Below are 20,846 nucleotides of genomic sequence, written 5' to 3'. Positions count from 1 at the left end.
TACTGCGAGTATGATTTGAGTGGTGTTATTTTACATACTTATATGTTTCAAGTTAATTAGAATATTGATCCTAGAACTTGTTACAATCTGTAACAATGATCCTTTTTGATAACTCCGTTAATTCCGTTAATATTTTCCTCTTTAACCCTTTATTTTAGAGAATAATTCCGTTCATATTTTCCCCTTTAAGCCCTTTATTTTGGAGGGTATTATAAAACAGTGTTTACTCAAAAGAACCATTGCTACAAACTTTAATTAATACTAGGATAAATTGTTGGAAAATTTCAAATATATCAGAAATATTGTTTGGAATGGTTGTGTATTAGTGTTCAGTTATGAGTGAAAAGGTATATCCATCACCGAATGGGTGTATATGATTCTTAAAGGTTGCAATTAAATTAAGAAATGATGCATCTTTCTACTCATATAACTGATTGGACATAGAATTGGAGGGTTACAACTGTTGATGAAACATCATCTAGAGTTCTATAAATACAACATGAATTCAATAATCATAATATGAACTACTTCTTTCTTTCTTGTCTCTAAATTTCAGATTATTTCTTAAGTTGTGCAAATCTTAAGAAATAATATCAAGTGAGTTTGAATCCATAGTATCCTGGAGACAATTTGTTTTACAACTCTTTTTGCACTAAGAAAGAGCGGCAAATTAGTCTTAAAGAAAGCGAATTCAATTCGTGCTTTGGCTCAACGTTCTCATTTTTCTTCTTCGCTACTGCCATCATTAAATTCACATTATTTTTCTAACAATTTTAAGACTAATTTGTTCAATGGAGGCATTAGCAACTACTGTTCAATCAATTCAAGTCATGAATCAAGATTTGGTTCGTCTCGATCGCTTCAATGGTCAATTTTTCCAACAATGGCAACAAAAGGTTTTGTTCTTCCTGACTACCTTGAAGTTGGCCTACATTATTCAAGATGATCTTCCAATAATTCCAGAAGAAACTGTGGATGAGTCAACTGCTTTGAAGGATCAAAGGAACAAAAGGAAGGAAGATGATTTTTTATGCAAAGGCCACATTCTCAATGCTTTGTTAACCGCTCTCTACAATGTGTATCGAAATGCTCCTTCGGCAAAAGAGCTTTGGACTCGGTTGGAAAACAAGTACAAAACTGAAGAGGTTAGTGCACGTAAACTTCTTATCGATAATTATGTGCATTTCAAAATGATAGATAATAAGTCTATCCTTTCCCAAGTTGAGGAACTACAACTCCTTATGGATGATATTGTCATTGGAGGAATAACGGTTGATGAGGAATTCCAAGTTGGTGTAATTATAGCAAAATTACCACCAAAATGGAACGATTATAAAAAGAAACTCAAACACCAAGAGAAGAAATTTACTCTAGAAGAGATAACTCGACACCTTCGTATAGAAGAAGAATCTCGTAAGCGAGACGGCGAATTAACTGAGATAACAAGTGATATTTCTAGAGCAAATTTGGTTGAAGGAGAGTCAAGTGACAAAAAACAAAAAATATATTATTCCTCCTAAGGGAAAGAGTTTCAAAAAGAAAGGGAAGAACACTAGTGATGTGAAGAAAGGATGCTTCTTTTGTCAAAAACCTGGTCATATTATGAAAAATTGTCGACATTACAAGAAACATCTTAAGTCACAAGTAAATATGATCGAAGAAAGTGATGATTTTACAGCCATGGTGATTGAAGTGAATCATATTGATTCTGATGGTTGGTGGCTTGATACTGGAGCCACTATACATGTTGCAAAAGATCGAGAGGTTTTCTCAAATTATGAGAAAATCATAGACGGGCAAAGTGTCAAGATGGCAAACAATCAAGCAGCATTTGTGATGGGAATTGGGTCAGTTGAACTTAATTTCACTTCTGGAAAAACAGTCACTTTGAAGAATGTTCGTCATGTTCCCGAAATGAGGAAAAGTCTAGTTTCTGGTGATTTATTGAACAAGGCTGGCTTTAAACTAGTGTATGAATCAGATAAGTTTATCTTGTCTAAGAATGGGATATTTGTGGGAAAAGGTTATTCATGTAATGGTATGATTAAACTCAATATTAATAAAGTTATGAATTCTATTTATATGCTTGAGTCATTTCAATTATGGCATGGTAGATTAGGACATGTAAATTTTCAATCTATCAAATGTATGAGTAATATAGGATTAATTCCAAAATGTGATAGCAGTAGTATATCAAAATGCGAAATATGTGCACAAGCAAAAATAGTGAGAAAACCATTTCAAAAGGTTGAACGAACTTCTGAATTGCTTGGACTTGTCCATTTAGATCTATGTGATCTTAAGAGCTTTATAACTCGTAATGGTAAGAAATACTTTCTTACCTTTATTGATCGTTATTCAAGGTATACTTATGTATATTTATTGAATAGTAAAGATGAAGCATTTGATAAGTTCAAGATTTATAAAGCAGAGGTGGAAAATCAACTTGGCAAAAAGATAAAAGTTTTGAGAAGTGATAGAGGAGGTGAATACTTTCCGGAGCAATTCACAAAATTTTGTGAAACTCGTGGAATTAGACATGAAGTTTCAGCCCCCCACACTCCACAACAAAATGGACTTGCCAAAAGGAAAAATAGAACTTTAAAAGAAATGGTTAACTCATTATTAATAAGTTCAGGACTCCCAAATAATTTATGGGGAGAAGCTTTACTGACTTCGTGTTACATTCTTAATAGAATACCACACAAGAAGTCCAACATGACTTCATATGAGTTATGGTTTAACAGGAAACCTAAATTGGATTATTTAAGAATATGGGGATGTCTTGCTTATGTAATAATACCAGATATTAAAAGATCCAGATTAGGGCCTAAGACTTATAAATGTGCATTCATAGGATATGCAAAAAATAGTAAAGCTTATAGATTTCTTAATCTTGGAACAAACGAGGTTATAGAATCAAGAGATGTGGAATTCTTTGAGCATATATATGCTAAAGATAAATTGAAACAAAATGAGTTAAACATTGATGAGCCCTTTAGTTCGCATGATGATAGTACTAGTCTGCATGAAAACTCAAACAATAATGAATCTATTTCACAAGATGATAATCCTAGATATCCTAAAAGAGCGAGAGTCACAAACTATTCCTTTGGTTCAGATTTTTATCTTTATCTTGTTGAAGGTAATAGAGAAAAAATAACAAAGGAAATAAATTTTGTGATGAATACAGAAGGAGATCCATCATCTTTCGATGAAGCAATGGATTCATCAGATGCTTTTTTCTGGACATAAGCAATTAAAGATGAATTAGATTCTATTACATCTAATGGGACTTGGAAGTTAGTGGATTTACCACAAGGCTCTAAACCAATAGGTTGTAAGTGGGTATTTAAAAGAAAATTAAATACAGATGGATCAATAAATAAATTTAAAGCTAGGTTGGTGGCCAAAGGCTTTAGACAAAAGGAAGGAATTGATTTTTTTGACACATATGCCCCAGTGGCACGGATTAGCTCAATTCGATTACTAATTTCTCTTGCTTCAGTTCATAACCTAGTAATCCATCAAATGGATGTGAAAACAGCCTTTTTGAATGCAGATCTAGACGAAGAAATTTATATGGAACAACCGGAAGGGTATGTTAGACCGGGTCAAGAACATAAAGTTTGTAAACTTATTAAATCTTTATATGGCTTAAAGCAAGCACCCAAGCAATGGCATGAAAAATTTGATAGTGTCATTTTGTCAAATGGTTATAGTGTCAATAATGCAGACAAATGCATATATAGTAAATTTGACACCAATGGTGGAGTCATCATTTGCTTATATGTAGACGACATGTTAATTTTTGGAACCAACTTAGAGTATGTAATGAAAGCCAAAAAGCTTTTATCCACTAGTTTTGACATGAAAGATATGGGGGAGGCAGATGTGATTTTGGGAATTAAAATCAAAAGAAACAATGCTTCAATAGCTCTAGTACAATCTCACTACGTTGAGAATATACTAAAGAAATTTGATTATTTTAATAAAAAACCAGTTTCAACCCCGTATGACTCTAGTGTTAAACTAGTAAAGAATAATGGCAGATGCATACATCAACTACAATATTCAAGGATTGTAGGTAGTCTTATGTATCTAATGCATTGTACAAGACCCGATATAGCATTTGCCGTTGGGATGTTGAGTAGATTCACTAGTAATCCAAGCAATAAGCATTGGGAAAGGATTTCTCGAGTATTAAGATACTTGAAAGGAACGATTGATTATGGATTACATTATCATGGTTATCCTTCTGTTTTAGAAGGATATAGTGATGCTAGCTGGAACACCGATATGGAGTCCAAATCAACAAGTGGGTGGATATTTACTCTTGGCGGAGGAGCAATCTCTTGGGGATCCAAGAAGCAAGTATGCATTTCACACTTAACAATGGAGTCTGAGTTGATTGCATTAGGAGTAGCCTGTAAAGAAGGTGAATGGATTAGAGATTTGTTGATGGAAATTCCTTTATGGAAGAAGCCAACTCCTTCAATTACTATCTATTGTGATAGTCAAGCAACTCTTGCTCGTGCAACAAGCAAGACGTATAATGGAAAGTCTAGACATATTGGTCTAAGACACAATTATATAAAACAACTCCTTAGTTGTGGAGTAATAAGTTTGACATATGTTAAATCAATTGAGAATTTGGCGGATCCTTTGACGAAAGGGCTCGCACGAGACATGGTTTATAAAACATCAAAAGTGATGGGACTAAGGTCTATTAAATGACAATCACTTCGACAGAAACCCAACCAAAGTCTTGAAATATAGGCTTTGGTTCAACGGGTAATAACAAATCGAATGTGTGATTATGTAAGAATGCTAGACAATATTTGTAGTTCCATCTATATATGTTATATTAAGTTCTAGCAACATAAGGACACTTATCTGGTGGAGGTTGAGTATTGTATTATGCTCTTAATAAATCTATAAGCAGATAGCGAGGATGTAAAGGTAAGGACATCCTAGATAGATTTACCTATATAAGTAAGGAAGTTTGGCCGCTTCCGAAAGAGATTAAATGACCTTTCTCTAGGATTACTTATGAAACAGGGTATGCGCACGGCCGTAAAACGCGGATTAAAGAATTTTAGAGAAATCCATGATAAGTATGTTCAATATATCCGGCTTAGTCATATAAGGTCCTTGGTTCAAAGTTGCGACTACCACAGCACCTGACAAAGCTTTGATATATTTGGACTAACTAGGGGTTCAAGTCTAAGGACACCTCATAGGCTATGTATTTATTTTGAAGTATCATAGAAGAAGCACATATATTTGAAATTTGGGGAGAATTGTTGGAAAATTTCAAATATATCAGAAATATTGTTTGGAATGGTTGTGTATTAGTGTTCAGTTATAAGTGAAAAGGTATATCCATCACCGAATGAGTGTATATGATTCTTGAAGGTTGCAATTAAATTAAGAAATGATGCATCTTTCTACTCATATAACTGATTGGACATAGAATTGGAGGGTTACAACTGTTGATGAAACATCATTTAGAGTTCTATAAATACAACATGAATTCAACAATCATAATATGAACTACTTCTTTCTTTCTTGTCTCTAAATTTCAGATTATTTCTTAAGTTGTGCAAATCTTAAGAAATAATATCAAGTGAGTTTGAGTCCATAGTATCCTGGAGACAATTTGTTTTACAACTCTTTTTGCACTAAGAAAGAGCGACAAATTAGTCTTAAAGAAAGCAAATTCAATTCGTGCTTTGGCTCAACGTTCTTATTTTTCTTCTTCGCTACTGCCATCATTAAATTCCCATTATTTTTCTAACATAAATAATGAAAAGAATTTTAATAACTAGTATGTCTTCAACAGCTCAGCTCAGCTACATCTCACTCCCTCTCGTTCTCTCTCTATTGTCGGAATTCCGGATGACCAGTTGGAGCACAGTCCTCTGATCTTGAAATACAGAGCAAGTGCAGAAATGGCAGTTAATGACAAAATAGGTGTTGTCTAAGAGACATTTTCACAAGCAGGTTCGGGGCATACCAGACGAAACCGAAGGCACGAAGGAACTGTAACTATTTCCAAAGCGCAACGGAGACAAGCTTCGGACGCATTGGAGATGTGGCGAGTTGCAGAATGCAGCCGCAAGTCTTCTAGGAGCGATTGCCATTAACTGAGGTCCGAGGCGGGAAAGCGCGCACTGTTGCCCGTTTGTATTTGAAACCGAGTATCCACCGTGTTTGACCGGAAGGGATTTTAATTTTATAATGGAGGGTATTTTCGTCCGCCCAGATTTGCGTTGGACCAACATTGTGTCTTGGGCTTGAAAGTCCAAGCCTATATATATCTATATATATATATACATTTTGTTTTTTGTTTTTTTGGGAAATGGCCTATAGATTATTTAGAACAAGTGCAAGTTGGATTGGAAATTTTTATTTCAACCAGTTCTGACCAAGGTTTGAGGTGAAAATTTTCAATTTTGTTGCAATCGAATGGAATTTCACATTCAAAATTCGCATATAATTTGGATCGAAATTGGGATGTATCTTAAAATTCTAATTATTTACGATATTTAAAATTCACCACAATGATTAACTTTATGATGGAATAAATTACTTTAGTCTAAAGAAGGCTTTGAAATTGGCACTATTCAAATGAACAGTGATTTGGGCCGAATTTCACTTCATTTACGAGGTTGCCACTGACGCTCTCTGCCGTTGATCCTGATGCCCGCGTGTTGATGATCGTGGAAAGGCAGGGTGCGATCGTCACTTTACCATTCTCTTCATCACTCTCTTTCTCTCTCCCTCAGTTTCAATATGCTCACCTAAAAATCCCCAGATCGAACTGTAAGACCCTTAATCATAATCACCAAGACCAAAACATGAACTACAACTTAGAGAGAAATATTCAATTTATGTATCTAAGAAACACAGCAAGAAGAACATACCTGCACTTGTAGCAAAACCCGAAGCCATAGCAGCAAACTTTCAGTGCACCTTCTCTTCTCTCGCAGGTTATCAAGAGCTCGACTTATAAATAGGATTAAGTCCAGAATATGAGCGTTACCCTGTGAGAAGAGAGGCCACTATATATATACATATAATCTTTACCATAACTGATTAGGATTCCCTATCAAAATCCATGTAGGAAACAAATTCTTGTCTCCTTGTTCTGATCTTCATGCTGTACAGAATCCCTCTTCATAAGGGATTAGCATTCCTTTTATTAACAAGACTTTTCTATCCAATTGAACACATATATCCGGTCCTAAAACTCCTCTATCTCATACTCACATTCTTACATTCTCCCACTTGAGTATGAGAACAGTTTTAAGTACTCAGCCAAGTCAATTATGTGCAGATAGAAGTGATCACTAATCTTGTTAATAAAATTTCAATCACAACCAGCTATCATACATCTCAAAATGCAGAACGCTTGTAACTGTATTACCACAATAAAGCAAACAGGTTTTCAAGAGTTACAGACATTCAATTTGTATGCTCAACGTTATGAACTTGATCAATATCAGCAATAAGCAAAATAATCTGCTCCCACTATTTCAAATCATTGTTAGCAAGATGTGAAACAAATCTTTGCTTCAAAACAATGCATGAATCAATCAACTCATCACTAAATGCTTTAAACGGACAAACCATTATAAAAGCAACAAATGAATTATATCAAACTTTATTTTGTTCGAAACAATAGATCATCATAACTGATCTCAATTCGATAAAATAAAAAAAACAAACTAACAAACCTAATACTATCCAGCCATAAGATTTTAAATGTGAAATTTGAAACCTGTCTATATCACCACACCAGCTCTCTGAACTTCACAGCAGCGAATAAACAGTCATAATAAGACTAACGAATTACTCCCACTGATCAAAGGATTCAAGTATTCCCATCCGAGAGACATGCGTTTTAAATGCTCCAATCGGCAATGCTTTAGTCAAAGGATCCGCAATCATTTCATTTGTGCTTAAGTGCTCCACCTGAATTGCTCCTTCTCTAACCTTTTCTCGGACCTTGAGGAATTTTACATCCATCAGTCTTGAAGCTGAAGTCCTCTTATTGTTCTTGCTAAAAAATACTGCAGAATTGTTATCACAATACATCATGACAGGCCTTTGCACAGAATTTACAACATTCAAATCTGTCACAAAGTTTTTCAACCATACAGCTTGTTTCATTCCTTCAAAACAAGCTATAAATTCTGCCTCCATTGTCGATGTTGCGATGATAGTCTGTTTTGCACTTTTCCAGGAGACTGCACCACCACTTAGCATAAAGATATAACCTCCAGTAGATTTCCTATCATCTACATCACCGGCTAAATCAGAATCAGTGTATCCAACTAACTCCAATAGCTCATTCCTGCCATAAACCAACATATAGTTCTTGGTTCTTTGCAAGTATCTCAAAACTTTCTTTGCTGCTACCCAATGTGTCTCTCCTGGATTTGCTTGAAACCTGCCCAACATTCCAACTATAAAAGCAATGTCCGGTCTTGTGCAAATAGTGGTATACATCAAACTTCCCACTAATGAAGCATAAGGCTTATTCTTCATTTTATCTATCTCCATAGGCGTCTTAGGACATTGAGCCTTTGAGAATCTGTCTCCCTTGTTTACTGGCACTTCACCATTACTGCAGCTTGACATATTGAACCTCATGAGTACCCTTTCTATGTATCCCTTTTGTGATAAACCGAGTAAATTTCTTGATCTATCTCGAACAATTTCAATACCAAGTACATAGTGTGCTTCACCAAGGTCCTTCATTTCAAAATTCTTACTGAGCATGGTCTTAGTGTCTTTGAGCAGCTTCATGTTAGAACTGGCAAGGAGAATGTCATCAACATATAACACTAAAAATATAAAACTAGTGCCTGAAAACTTAACATAGATGCAATCATCTAATTTGTTTTCCACAAAACCTTGTCCTGTAACTACTTGATCAAACTTTAAGAACCATTGTCTTGATGCCTGTTTAAGCCCGTAGATTGACTTGTTAAGTTTACAAACCATGTCTTCTTTCCCCTTTTCAACAAATCCAGGAGGCTGCTTCATGTAAATGTCTTCGGCCAGTTCACCATTAAGAAAGGCAGTTTTGACATCCATTTGATGCAGTTCCAGATTGTAATGAGCCACAAGTGCCATGATAACCCTCATAGAATCCTTGGAAGAGACCGGAGAAAAGGTGTCATTGTAATCCACCCCTTCCCTCTGAGTGAATCCTTTGGCAACTAACCTTGCCTTGTACCGTTCAATATTGCCGTGAGCATCTCTTTTGGTTTTATAAACCCATTTACACCCAATAGCCTTGAATTGAGGATTGGAATCCACTAATGTCCATACTGAGTTTTTTGACATCGACTCCAATTCCTCCTTCATTGCACTGTGCCACAATGATTGTTGAGAACTATTCATGGCCTGAGAATAAGTGAGAGGGTCATCTATATCACCAAAATCAAACTCATGCTCCTGCAAATAAACATAGTCATTTGACATTGTGGTTTTTCTGATTCTTGAAGATTGTCTCAATGGTAATGACGGATCATGGAGAACTTCAGTGCTCGGATTCATTGGTGCATCATCAGTTGGAGTTGGATCCCCTTGATGCAGTGGTTGGGACCCAAGATCAATTTCCATTCTGTCAATATCTTCTGGACAGTCTAATTGTGCTTCCTCCAATGCAATCATGGAAGCAGGAGTGATCAACATTTCTTTGTAAGAATTACTGCAAAAGGACTTCTCATTTTGATCAATCTCTTCAAAAATGAACCTGCCCTGTGATAAGTCTGCAATATCTTGATCTTCAAAGAACCTAGCATTGTGAGTTTCATGAATCCTGGTGTGAGCTTGAGGACAATAAAACTTGAAGCCCTTAGATTTCTCTGAGTAGCCAATGAAATAGCATGATTCTGTCCTTGAGTCCAATTTCTTCTCATTTGGATTGTAAATTCTAGCCTCAGCTTTACATCCCCAAACATGGAAATGACTAAAACTGGGCTTCCTGCCATTCCAGATTTCAAAAGGTGTTGATGAAACAGCTTTGCTCGGAACTCTGTTCAGTATATAAGTTGCTGTCTTCAATGCTTCACCCCATAGGAATCCTGGTAACTTTGATCTTGTCATCATGCTTCTTACCATTCCAATCAGAGTTCGATTCCTCCTTTCTGAAACTCCGTTTTGCTGTGGTGTTCCTGGTGTAGTGTATTGCGCAACAATGCCTTGTTGTTCAAGATAGAGCGCAAACGGACCCTTGTGTTGTCCAGCCTCACTGTACCTGCCAAAGTACTCTCCTCCTCTATCCGATCTAACAATCTTAATGGTCTTGCCTAATTGTTTTTCTACCTCAGTTTTATAAACTTTAAAATAATCAAGGACAGATGATTTCTCACTGATTAAATAAGTGTAACAAAACCTTGAAAAATCATCAATAAAGTTGACAAAATAAGAATTACCGCAAATAGTTTTGGTTGGAAAAGGACCGCAGATGTCAGTGTGTATAATCTCTAGCAAATTCTGACTCCTTTTGGCATCTAACTTTCTAGAATTAGTCATCTTCCCTTTTGCACAATCAACACACTCAATTGCAGTAGCAAGATTTAATTCAGGGATCAACTGAGCTTTGGACAGTTTTAAAACTCTTTCTTTGGATATGTGGCCTAACCTCTTGTGCCAAAGGAGGAAAGAATCATCACTGCAGTTCATCCTCTTAGTGCTTATGTTTAAAACATGTTGATTTGGGGATTCCAAAGTACAATTCAGACACCACAGATTGTCACTCAAAAAAGCAGTTCCCAAAACACAATCTAGGTGGTTCTTTTCAAAAATTTTTAAACTTTCATCATCACCTAGAAAAGCAAAACCGTCTTTGACAATTCTTGAAGCAGAGATCAGATTTCTCCTCATTTTAGGCACATAAAGCACATCCTTTAGTTTTAGTGTAAAACCAGAAGACAATTTTAAACACACCATACCTATAGCTTCTACCGCAACTTTAGTACCTTCTCCCACAAAGACATTATAATTTTTAAAACCAGTTTGTTTTGATTTCACAAAACCCTCCAAAGAATTTGAAATGTGAACTGAGCAACCGGTGTCAAACCACCAAGAATTCACAGGGATTTCAATCAAATTAGACTCAACACAGACATTGACATTTTCTACACCCTTACTTTTAAGATAGTCCTGAAAAACTTGACAATCTTTTCTCAAGTGTCCTTTAGTTTTGCAGAAAAAACATCTTAGTTTGGCAATATTTTTAGTTTTGACCATAAGATTGTTAGATCCTTTAATAGAGTCCTTTACTTTGATAGATGCATTAGACTTAAAAGAGGTTACCTTGGGATTGTTGTTCTTACCAGAGTGTCCAGAGAATGATTTGAATGATTTCTTCCCCTTGTCTGGTTGCACAAAATGCACCGTTTCAGTTTCTTTCCCTCTTTCTTGCTTCTGTCTAGCCTCTTCTTGAACGCACTGTGCTATTAGCTCATCAACATCCCAGTTCTTGTCTTGAGTGTTGTAAGACACCTTTAACTGACTATATTTGTTTGGAAGAGCTTGAAGGATCATAAAAACTAACTGTTTTTCACCAATATTAACATCTAAAGAATTTAATTTCTCAGCTGCATCAGTCATTTTCAAGATATGGTCTCTGATTGACCCTATGCCCTCAATCTTGTATGTGGTCAGCATTGCCATATAGTGACTGATTTCTGCCTTCTGAGATTCTTTGAACTTTCTTTCAATTGCTTGCAAATAATCAATAGCTAGTTCATGCTTCTTGATTCCACCGCGAACAGTATCAGTCATGGCACTTTCAAGTATAGAAAGTGCCACTTTGTTTGCTCTGACCCATCTCTCTGCATCAGCTTTCTCAGCCCTTGTACTTTGATCAGTCAGAATCGGCTTGGGAGTTTCAAGGGCTATGTCAAAGTCATTGAGTGTCAATAAGAGCCCAATCTCACGTCTCCATTTCTTGTAGTTGCTTCCCCCTGTGAGAACAGGAATGTTTGCCAAGTTCATAGTCCGGAACGATATTGCAGATGATGAACCTGCAATGAAATCACAATTTGAACTTATTAGTTCCTGATTTCATCTCAACATCACCGTGCACATCATGACTATAATCACAGACCCGTATATATAGTCTTAATCAACAATCTGTTGATAAGCATACATAGAGTGGAATGATTAAGCAAGAACTTGAAAAACGATCTGCTGATATCTGCCATATATCCTTAGACACCAAATGGTTTAATGGTGTCTCATACATTTAAAAGGCATTTTGAAAGTGATCAAAGAAAGCACCGAATGGTTAATAATGTCTGTATCTCTAATTTAAAAGATCAAAATACATCTGCATATGACTTACATTTGCAGTCGATGAACTGGGAAAGTAAACACATTCATCTTTACATTTCACCAAAAGATTCAAAGCAATTAACAACATACCTTTTAATCTTTATAACTCAAATTCACGAATCGGGCAGCGGAAGCGATTTAGAATTTGAAAATAGAAGATTTTAGTTTTGGAAAGGAAAAACCCAGATCGATGTTTATAGAAGAAAGCATTGCTTTCTTCAATTCTGGAAAACCTTCACTCGATAATGACTTAAGGGTTCCTTTGACGGTTCATTATCACCAACGCTTCTTTTATTTCCTCCAGAACCAGACTTCAATTCTTCATAAGAGTAAATTTTTTTTTATTTTATTTTTTTTTTTTTTTTATAGTAACATACAAAATTTCTTCTTTACAGATTGAATTCATGTTGATAAGTATTGTGGCTCTGATACCACATGTAAGACCCTTAATCATAATCACCAAGACCAAAACATGAACTACAACTTAGAGAGAAATATTCAATTTATGTATCTGAGAAACACAGCAAGAAGAACATACCTGCACTTGTAGCAGAACCCGAAGCCATAGCAGCAAACTTTCAGTGCACCTTCTCTTCTCTCGCAGGTTATCAAGAGCTCGACTTATAAATAGGATTAAGTCCAGAATATGAGCGTTACCCTGTGAGAAGAGAGGCCACTATATATATACATATAATCTTTACCATAACTGATTAGGATTCCCTATCAAAATCCATGTAGGAAACAAATTCTTGTCTCCTTGTTCTGATCTTCATGCTGTACAGAATCCCTCTTCATAAGGGATTAGCATTCCTTTTATTAACAAGACTTTTCTATCCAATTGAACACATATATCCGGTCCTAAAACTCCTCTATCTCATACTCACATTCTTACACGAACATCCTCCATCTCAAATAAAAAAACCTTCCCCCTTAAGAACCCATAGAATCAGCACTCATGGAATAATCATGGATTTTTGTTGAGGTAATTTGATTGTTTCCTCTTCTGTAATTTGTTTCTGTTAGTTTATTGTTTTTGAATTTTAATTTTTCTGTTTTCCAACTTGGAAGAGTCGACCTTCAGGTGATAAAATCGTGATGTGACCATTGTATTCTCTCTCACAGCTTACAACGATGAAATCGCACAGGGCTTCGTTGATTTCTGTCAACTCCGACCACGACCAATGTCGGGTAAGCTATCGACTACCCCCTCTCCATCTTCTTTTTCTTCTTCCGCTTCTCCCTGCGCATTCCAGTTTGACTGTATGTGTTTTGGATGCATCTTGATTTCCTTAGTATGATTAAACGGTTTGGATGCGCCTAATAAACAAACCTAATTTGCCTCGGGCGTTCAGTCATCACCTTCCTTCGTCTAAAACCTCACACAGAGACAGAGCTCCCCCAAAACCCTAAACGCCCAAAGGTAATTTTGTTTTAATTTTTCAATTAGTTTTTATTATCTGACGAATCCCTAGCATAAATTCACTCTCTCTGTACTCTAAATGCGTATAATTTTTTTGTTTTAATTTTTTGCAGTATTAATCACAAAGTTACGGAGCTGAAATTGCAAACGCTATCATGGCTCGCTTAAAAAATGTAAGCTTGAAATTTTTAAGTTCTGTCTGGTTGTTGAGAAAAGTGAATCAAAGAGGTTATTTTATTTTATTTTTTGTTTTGTTAATTATCTCGGAAGCGTAGTTGATTGTTGAGCTTCTGAAAATTTGACAACAGAAGAAGAAGGTGTTTGTGAAGTCGGTTTCGATGAAGAAGAGGCTAATATGGACCATATCACAGGGGATAAAATCCCAAGGAGCTTTGTGTTTTCCAGATGCAAGTTGCCTGGTCCTCTAAAGCAGCTTCAAGCTGATTTGAGGAAACTGATGCTTCCCTACACTGCCCTTAAGCTTAAGGTATGCAAATATTCATTCCGGTCTTAATATGTTTTGCAATGCTTTATGATATTTGATTTGTTTAAATTTTAATTGATTTGAAGAGCTGATGAAAATCAGAAGTAAGAATCTGAAGTAAAGAGCTGAGCTTTTTCCGCAATGTTTTTGCAGGAGAAGAGGCGGAACAATCTTAGAGACTTTTTGAATGTGGCTGGGCCGATGGGGGTTACACGTTTCCTCATGTTGTTGAAAACTCCAACTGTGCCATACCTTAGGGTTGCGAGGACACCTCAAGGCTCAACGCTATTTTCATAAGATATGCAGAGGGTTCCATTTCTAATGTCTTTGTGGGTTTTCAGGGGTGCAGATCCTGATTGACAAGGAAGAATAGAAACGGATATAACAACAGTGAGACCAAATGGGAGATCCAATGAAAAAAAAAACAGCAACGGATAAACCGAGGCCTATACATTCCAACTGCCTCACAACCGCTGCCAGAAAGGTCGGATTGTCCAGAGCGCTGCCTCTTCCTCCACCAACACGGCTGTGTCAGATGTTAAGCTGCAGCTCCAGGAGGAGGACCATAGCAATGGCTTCAATCCCATTTCCACTTTTGCTTCTGGTGAGTGTATTTTAAGCGCTTTTGCCAAAAATCTGCTTCTTTACTTGGTTTTTGTGGGTTTTATTAAAATCGTATGGTTGTTGTTGTAGCGTAAAAAAAGTTTGCATCTTTGCATTGATATTTGGAGCAACATATGGTAATTGGATTTGGGGTTGTATAAAAATTGAGTAATTGAAATTTATTAGATATCAAATGGAAAATTTCCAGTTATTAGATATCCAATTTGATATATGGCGGGTAAATTTCCATTCTTTGGATTAGGGTGCACAACAGTTGATAAGAGGATAAGTCAGGAATGGAGTGATGAAATGTATTAACTTTTATGACTAATTTCCAAAGAAATTGCACTCTGCCAATCTAAAACGGTCAGTTATTTAATATCTGGTTTCATTTATAGTAGAAAAGGCAATGGATAAGAGAGATGATGGTTAAATTTGTATTTGTTATGTTAACTATTTGAAGTCTAGAATCTATAAGTTAATATATTTGACGTGCTGCTATAATTCAATTTCTCTTTTATGTGTTCGAGCGTGGTTCGAATTTGCCAGGAATGTGTCCGGTGAATGGGATGGCCATGGAGCAGACTTTACACGGGAAGGGTGCCCAATAAAACTTCCCGAGAATGTTGTACCTGCAGCTTACAGTGAGTGGGAGGTTAAGGTTTTCGATTGGCAGACTCAATGCCCCATTCTTGCTAACCCAGATGGGCATACTCTTTTATACAAGAATATAGAGCTACTTCCTGCTGTTGGATGTGAAGCTGATGCTGCCACTCGATGACTCCAGAGATTGTTGATGATCCATTCCAAACTATGTGAGTTTTCAAGGTAAATAATCACTCACCATATCCTTTTCCACTTACTAGGATTTTCTTAATTTGAACTTTTTTCTTCAGTTTGTTTCAAATTAATTTTTTTTATTTTCCTTTAAATAATTTGGATTAAGGCTTTTTATTTTGTGCGTTTTCTCTGTTATTTCATCCTCAGTTGAAAAGTGGAAGTCCGAACTTTTAGCTCAGAGAAAAACCCTTGGTTGAATCAAATATTGGTATGGTCCCTCACATGAGAAAAAAATAACCAATTTTTTTTTTCCTTAAAATTTTTGTTTTTGTTTATTTTTTTCCTTCCGCAAATTGTAGTTTTTCTTTGTTGCATTTGTCTGCTACACTCCACAATGAACGACCTGTTAAAGCTAATGTATTTGGTTTGAAAATAACAAGACTAATTTTGTCATTAGTATCTGCATTTTCACATCAATGTAAACTGACTGATGCAAAAAAGTTAGCCAATTTAACATGAGCGGATATGAGGGAATTTGATTTCAGTGGTTCAACTTTCAATGGTGCATACATGGAGAAAGCTATCACATATAAGGCAAACTTTGAGGTAAGAGCTTCGCACTGTACAAATAGATACTAAGATGTGATCGAAGCATAAATAGCCTTAGCTACCTATCCTCCAGTATATGTTTGCATCATGAGATCACCCAAAAGACAAAACCCACCTTCATTGTCAGTTCATTTCCATACAAGTTATCCCGGATTGTTAAGCATTTAGGCCATGCTTAATATGGACTAGATTACACTTGAAGGATTAAGAAGGGGTTGATGTCTAAAGCGTACCCCTAATCTTATCCCCACTAATCCCTTTAAAAATTGTAAGCAGACGTATTGAAATTTATGTATATAAACTTTTTTTATAAGAACAGATGTAAATTAGAATCATACCTGGGTCAACATACTGGTAGTATATGATTGAACGATGCTAAAGGATAAGTTTGAACTTAGACTATGTGCCGAAAGAAAGTTGCTCATTACTTGCGTATAATTTATTTAGTTTGTTCAGGGAAGAGCACGGTGGTGTGTTCTTTGAGTGGGAGTTTGTACCGCAGGGGAAGCTGTTGTACGTTCTTGATGGGGACAATGACATGCATGGCTTGAATTGCGACCTTAGTTTTAAAGCAGAACACCGTGCAGAGAACATTCGGAGGATTGGTAGTATGTGTATGCCTCTTTTTAGATTAACTAAACCCTCTTTTTAGATTAACTATGGCTTTCTGCTTCATTATGTATTCATGAAACTAATCTCTGCAGTTTTTCAATTCATCTGGGGTATTTGTGATTTTGAATGACACTAAAATTATTTATGGGTTATAGGAACCACCGGTTAAGAAAATGGGTCCAAATTCAGAGCTGCATTTTTCTTCCCTCAAAATAAGAAGAAAACATTTCCTCAGCTCCATATTTCAGCACCTCAGGTATATTTGTGCTCTAAAGCCTTCTATAGTATTGTCCCTTCCTCTGGCCTCCTGAAGTGTTTCCATTCCAGTGTCACCATCTTTTGTTTCATTCATTTGTAGAATATATTCTTCTTTTTTCTATACCTTTATTACCTCCTTTTAACTTTGATTATCTGTACTTAATGAGTATTATTAGACCCAATTCTCAAAATTTTGCATCCCCTACTTCTTTCTTATGGTCCTTATACTCACATGTGCGAGTTTCTTTTTTTCTGATGGATTGGACTATTGGGAACTTAGGTACTTTTACTTTTTATGTATTTTTGTTGGGTTTTTTCTTTTTCGGAAAATGAGTATTTGATTAATCGCTTGACTTTCGCTTTCAAAGGGACTGTTAGAAGTTTTGTGTCAGTTTGGTTGTGATGATAAGATTACTTTGTGTAACATTTGTTGTGGCATGTGAGTGTCGAACTTTTTTCTTAATTTAATTTCGGAAGGAAATGCGAACGGTAATCCTATATGATGAAGTTAGCATCCTTATAAATTGGGAACCTAAAACAGGAGTGGTGTACTCATAAATTCCTAATTTTCTCTGCCTCCTTCCCCTCTACTTGCATCAGTTGTGACTTATTTTCTTTTTTGGTTCTATCTCAGGAATTTGTCAGGGAGAAAGTTCGTGAATGAAAGAAATCTAATCGAGAGGTATTTTCTTTTTGGCATATATCATGAATTAAGTTTGGGTGTTTAAACAATATTTGCCTAAAAGAATACTTTGTTTTTTAGTGGTATTTCAAATAAGGTAACTTCCCCAAACATTGATATTTTGGTTTTCTATTGGTATGTGTGAAACCAGCTTGATTCAGGTTACAAGGTTGAGGGTTGCGGATGGTTAATCATGTTCGATAACCTTAGTTACAGGGCCATTCACTTAAATTTTGGTTTCAAGTTGTATAAAGACAACTTTTCATTCTTTCTCAAAATAAGCTTTCATTACAGCTTCCGTTTCACGTCATTCATCACTGGATTTGCTAATATAAGTTTTTATTGAGATAATCTTACTGGTGAATTTTTAAAAGGTAGGAAGAGAGAAGGCGGCCTGTGATTTTATAAACTAAAGTTCAGATGCATTTTCTGTGGTATGGGGTGTCCGAGAGAAAGGGTTTCAGGGATTAGGTTTGGGTGGGATTTTATGGATTAGGTTTGGGTTTTGTTTGTGCGATTTGTAGAGAGATGGGGGTGTCCGAGATAGGATTTAGGAGATTTGTTTTAGGAATTGCGGAGAGAGACAGGGAGTGTCCAAGAGAAGTGTGGGAGGAGGAGGATTTAGGTGGGATTTTAGGGATTTGGTTTAGGGTTTGTTTTCTGCGCTTTGTAGAGACAGAGAGATGAGACAAGGGTGAGAGAGGGGAGGATTTTATGCGAGGGTTAAAGGGAACGGGCAAGGGAGGTATGGGTATGGGATTTTAGGGTCGGTTTCTAGGGAGGTGGTCTGCTGTCAATGCCCTCACAGGGTGGGGTGTGATATGGGGGAAAGAGAGGAGAGGGGGTTGGTTGCAAAGAGAAGGTAGTAAAGGGAGGTGGTCTCCTGTTTTGTTAAAGGTGATGATAACGATTTATTAATATTGTTTGTTTGGAGCTATGTGGAAATTGGAAGGGAGTAAATTGTGATCGTTTCTGCAGCATTTGATAAAATTGGGAAATAAAGTTGGGGAAATAATGTTAATAGTTTGTAGATGCTTAGGAGACTGTCTGGGGCTGCTTAAATTTCATATATTCAGTTGCATAGAGTCAACATGACATACACAACCATGGTCAGATTGCCACCCTGAGTTGGTGGTATTATCTTTACAATCCATTCAAATTGAGGATTTCGAAATCTAATAATAAAACTGAAATATATGTTCCATGCTTTTTGTTTTCATTTTGGGTTAAAAGGTTGAAGCTTTGGATTGGGATTTACCTTTATTAATCTATAATTTTGTGCTCAGCACACCATCTTGGAGTCTTAACATGATTGTTCTTCTATTTCATAGATTCGAAATGTGTTTAGTATCTCATTTAATTGGTGTACCTTTGCTCATTTAACTGAAATTTAATACAATTTGGCCCTCTAATTTCTCTGAATTGCTAACGGATTTACTTTCTTTGGAAATTTCAGGAACTTTGGTTGTGGGAGGAAGAAGCCGGTTCCTTGCTATTTTTAGGTATACTATTAGAAATCGGAGGGTTTAAGGTTATGCACTTGCTTTGGATGTGACTGCCAGAGAAATTCAAGCTTCTGCTAAGGTAATTATCGATAGTTGGATTGTTTAATCTGATCAAATGTGGTAGTGAAATGTTAAATTTGATGGCTACAAGTTTCTAATTAGAATGCTAATGCTGCAATTCATGATGATCAATATGTTCTGACTTAAACAGTTACTGCAAATATATTGTTGCTTTGTGATGAATGAGTTATCTTTTGCATATAAGACTTTTTGTTTCTTGATACTAAGTTTAAAATAGAGATTTCAGAGCAAAACGTTGATCCAGTATAAGCGAGTTGTGATTTTGTAGTCTTTATATGTTTCCAGATAAAAGTTAGGATCTGCAGAAATTAGAAAGTGAAAAAGGGCAAAGGAAAGCGATGTTGACTCACAAAAGATGGTTCAAATCTCTGTTGGAGGTACATTGGATTTATGTTTCTGATGTGTCAAGTACATTGTTAGAATTATAGATTTGGATTGAACTCAATGTTGTCCGTGTGTATATTTAATTATGCGTGTATAGATGTGTGTGCGCGTATAGATTTATACATAAGGGGAAGATGGAAGGATAGGTGTATGCTTAGTTCGTAAAAGAAGAAGAGAAAACGAAAACCACACACCAAACAACTCGCATTTAAAGCTCTTTTTCTTTTTCTCTTTTGACGTAAATCTCTCTTTGTTAGATTGTTAGGGGGCTGATTCTTTCTTGAATTTGTAGTGCATAAAAGTGGTTTAGTATATGTGAAGGGGATGAGAGAAGGCATATATGCAAATGATGTATCAGAGATGATTCCTTTACAGAGCTCGGTGCTTACATTTGTAGCTTTAAGATCAGTGTGGATGTTTCATAACATTCAAGGATATCCTCTATTCCAATGTGTTTCATAACATTGAAGGATCCCCGATTCTACTATCTGTGTGGATGTTTCAAGGTACAATGTGTTTATATGCCATCTCACTTGAATGTATATAAAAGCAAAACTGCTTATCTTATTAACTTCATTCACTCATGTATCCCTTTGTTTGTTCATAATTGTGTTGAATTTATTCAACTTAAATGTGTTTTATTCATCCGATTACACCTGAATCAGTTGGTTCCCGCATCAACGCGCGGACTTTTTTTCTAGTAAAATCTAATAACCACAATGATTAACAATGTTATGTCATTCAATTAAGCAAGGCACAAAGGGGCCACGGGCAAAATTGGTGCAGAAAATTTCAACTTGCTTTGGAGGAAAATTAAATGAGTAATGATAGGAAGACTAAATTTTGTAAACAAAATAACTTAGAAGTTGATGATTTGATTATTACTTAAGCATCGATAAACGTGCTCATTTCTTATTGCTAACATATCATTTAGTTTGCAAATTTTATCTACAAATTTATTTTCTCTAGCATTACCCAAATTAAATAGGCATATATCAGTACAAAATATGGTTGATATGTCTCAGTTTTAAAGTGTATTAATAAATAAATAAAATAATAATACTAAGT

At 35.9% G+C, this 20,846-nt stretch overlaps 2 protein-coding genes and 2 long non-coding RNA genes across 37 annotated transcripts in view; 2 read left to right on the top strand and 2 right to left on the bottom strand.

The window, feature by feature from the left end:
* LOC126623033 (cysteine-rich receptor-like protein kinase 10) overlaps positions 1 to 20,846 on the top strand; it is an 89,701-nt gene that overhangs the window by 6,151 nt on the left and 62,704 nt on the right. The gene's annotated exons all lie outside the window — the stretch shown is intronic.
* The window catches only part of LOC126623046 (uncharacterized), a 92,317-nt gene that overhangs the window by 15,795 nt on the left and 55,676 nt on the right, over positions 1 to 20,846 (bottom strand). Inside the window, exons 1-2 of one of the 9 annotated variants that reach the window (XM_050291821.1) lie at positions 6,930 to 7,513; positions 6,372 to 6,806 (exon numbers count right to left, since the gene is read on the bottom strand). The exons of the other annotated variants lie outside the window; for them this stretch is intronic. The gene's annotated coding sequence lies outside the window, so the exon portion shown is untranslated. Of the gene's footprint in view, positions 1 to 6,371; positions 6,807 to 6,929; positions 7,514 to 20,846 lie in introns of those variants that run through there. 9 annotated transcript variants of the gene reach the window in all.
* Positions 5,448 to 6,165, bottom strand: LOC126623056 (uncharacterized). Its single transcript, XR_007623600.1, has 2 exons — positions 6,020 to 6,165; positions 5,448 to 5,924 (listed from the first exon to the last, which is right to left on the bottom strand). It is a non-coding gene; the product is annotated as an uncharacterized LOC126623056 (long non-coding RNA).
* LOC126623047 (uncharacterized) lies at positions 13,254 to 20,345 on the top strand. Of its 26 annotated transcripts, none has more exons than XR_007623585.1 (13): positions 13,431 to 13,548; positions 13,654 to 13,780; positions 13,894 to 13,953; positions 14,089 to 14,267; positions 14,418 to 14,868; positions 15,398 to 15,695; positions 15,855 to 15,915; positions 16,193 to 16,253; positions 16,759 to 16,870; positions 17,024 to 17,124; positions 17,761 to 17,808; positions 19,265 to 19,392; positions 19,680 to 19,964. It is a non-coding gene; the product is annotated as an uncharacterized LOC126623047 (long non-coding RNA). The 26 variants fall into 26 exon arrangements; XR_007623582.1 differs by having other exon boundaries at positions 16,713 to 16,870; XR_007623579.1 differs by having other exon boundaries at positions 16,704 to 16,870.

Source organism: Malus sylvestris, chromosome 5, assembly GCF_916048215.2.
Source record: "Malus sylvestris chromosome 5, drMalSylv7.2, whole genome shotgun sequence".
NCBI classification, from domain to species: domain Eukaryota; kingdom Viridiplantae; phylum Streptophyta; class Magnoliopsida; order Rosales; family Rosaceae; genus Malus; species Malus sylvestris.
This window is presented reverse-complemented; position numbering and strand designations above follow the sequence as displayed.